Source organism: Sinocyclocheilus rhinocerous, unplaced genomic scaffold (genome assembly GCF_001515625.1).
Source record: "Sinocyclocheilus rhinocerous isolate Xijiao unplaced genomic scaffold, SAMN03320098_v1.1 scaffold897, whole genome shotgun sequence".
Classification (NCBI taxonomy): Eukaryota; Metazoa; Chordata; class Actinopteri; order Cypriniformes; family Cyprinidae; genus Sinocyclocheilus; species Sinocyclocheilus rhinocerous.
The window spans coordinates 913797-916185 of NW_015649224.1; positions in this window are offsets into that span (position 1 = coordinate 913797).

Here is a 2389-nt window from a genome sequence, read left to right on the forward strand (position 1 = left end):
AGACTGATGCAGAGACAACAGCACGAGTCCGCGTCTTCATTTATTAATGTCTGTTTTCCCCCTTTATCAGGGTGTAACATCGGCACTTCTTTAGACAAACAAATTAGATAGATTGTGATCTAACAAACTGCTTTATATAACAAAGCACTGTAAACAAGCAACGACTAGATAACTTGGCAACAATAATTAATCGTAAATAATCTTTAAAGGTTTTTTTTTTTTTTTAGATGCCAGCTGTCAGTCTAGGGTTACCCACTTCTGCACATGTCGAATGCCATGACAGCATATCACATAAAATCAGTAACTGTTCGCAATTAAATCTGTTTACTATCTTTTCTTGTAACGCAATAAAAATCATTGCAATGAACGTCATCGGAGATGTTTAATTCACAATCATTCTGAGCATTATTCCTGCTGGCGTTCACATCAATCCACAAGTCGTTCTTATAGGTTAAGCTGTTTTCATTCAGTTCGATGTAAAAACAATAGGCTAAGTATGTCTTGCATCCTTTTAATTGCAAATTAATTGGTTGCAAAACGGTATCCACTCACGTTTTTTGACTTTTTAACTTTTTGTCTGGTTGTTATGGTCAGAAAAAAAACTGAATCACATTACATGTTATAGCCTAGCCAATGATCACTAGATTTTATACAGATGTTACTATAATGATTCTGTAAATGGTGATCAGCACCCAAATATTCTATATAATAATGTGGAAGTTACTGCCTTTTGCCTTGGCGTGACATCTCACGTTTTGCAGAGGCAAAGTACCTACAATAACTTCAAAATAGCGGTAAAAATCAAGTTTGAGATCATTTTCATTAAAACATCAAATTGCCAGATTTCCAGTGTCCTACCCATAATTAATTTTTCTTGACAAATAAAAATCTTTAAAGCCATTTTTCTAAGTTTCACACAGTCTAGCGAGTTCCCTTTCGATTCGGTCACTCTACATTGCTATGGGGAATTACCCTTTCCTCCAAATACTACTGAAGCCTTATTGAATCACGCCAGTGAAACTGGCCAATGGCGTTCAAGCGCGCGAAATATGAGGGGCTCCCACTCTATAAAAAGCAGCTCTTGTACGTCATCTGCCTGGGTCTGGGGCACATGCCCCCTTAGATTTTTGAGCTTACTCTGACCGAGTTAAAGGACTCGGAAAAAAATGGCCTTTCTGGACGCTCCCGTGAATCCCTCAGGTCTCTTCGGCGCAGCGGTAGAGACGTTCATGGAGCGCTTCGTTGAAGCGCAGAAACAGTCGATATCTATTAGCCACTTCCTGCCAAAGCGCACCGGCGCAAACCCTCCTGCACGTTCCCGCTCCTCCTCAGTGCAGTGCGCGGAAAGACCACACACCTCTTCTGCTGCTGTTCGGCGCGAACATGAGCCGGCAGTGAGACCAAGACAGCCTTGGCCGAAGCGCCGTCAGGGCTCGAAGGGCCAGAGACCCCGCCCTGACAGAGACGGCAGGCCACCGGAATCAAAGCCGCGGTCCTGATGCTGTCTCTCGGAGGAGGAAATCTGCACCCAACCCCGAAGACGAGACACTGAAAAAGTCTGTATTAAACTCCCCGCCCCACAACGGTGAGTTATCCCTCACGGTGTGCCGTCCGCCTCGCCCGCTGTCACAGTTCACAGACGTGTGGCAGGCACTGCCAGGAGTATCAGAGTGGGTTATGAAATCAATAAAGAACGGCTACACACTTCAGTTCTTCCGCAGGCCGCCCCGTTTCAATGGTGTGTTAATGTCCACTGTACGGGAGCGGAATGCCTCAGTTCTGCGAGAGGAAATACACAACCTCCTCGCAAAACGCGTTGTAGAGACAGTGCCCCTAGCAGACCGCGAGAGCGGCTCCTACAGTCGCTATTTTCTGGTACCAAGGACGGCGGACTCTGCCCAATCTTGGACCTGAGACCGCTGAATCACGTGCTTTCGAAGCGCTCGTTCAGAATGATTACGCTGAGACAAATCCTCTCACACATCAGACCGAGAGATTGGTTTATCTCTGTGGATTTAAAGGATGCTTATTTTCACATTCAGGTAGCCCCTCGCCACAGGCGTTTGCTGAGATTTACATTCGAGGAGATAGCATACCAATTCACGGTCCTACCCTTCAGTTTATCCCTGGCCCCTCGTACGTTTACGAAAGAACTATCTCGACGATTGGCTAGTCTTAGCCCAATCAGAGAGCGCGCTGCTCAGAGGCGTCATGCCCATTCAAAGTGAGGGGGCACATGCCCCCTCAGATTTTTGAGCCAAATGGATTTTGAATGCAGTTTCCAAAAGGCCAAAAAATAGCCGAATAATATTTTCTATATTTCATACAATCACACCAGCATGATTAAATCGTTCAGCGCATCATATCATCAGCTGCTAAATTCAAATCT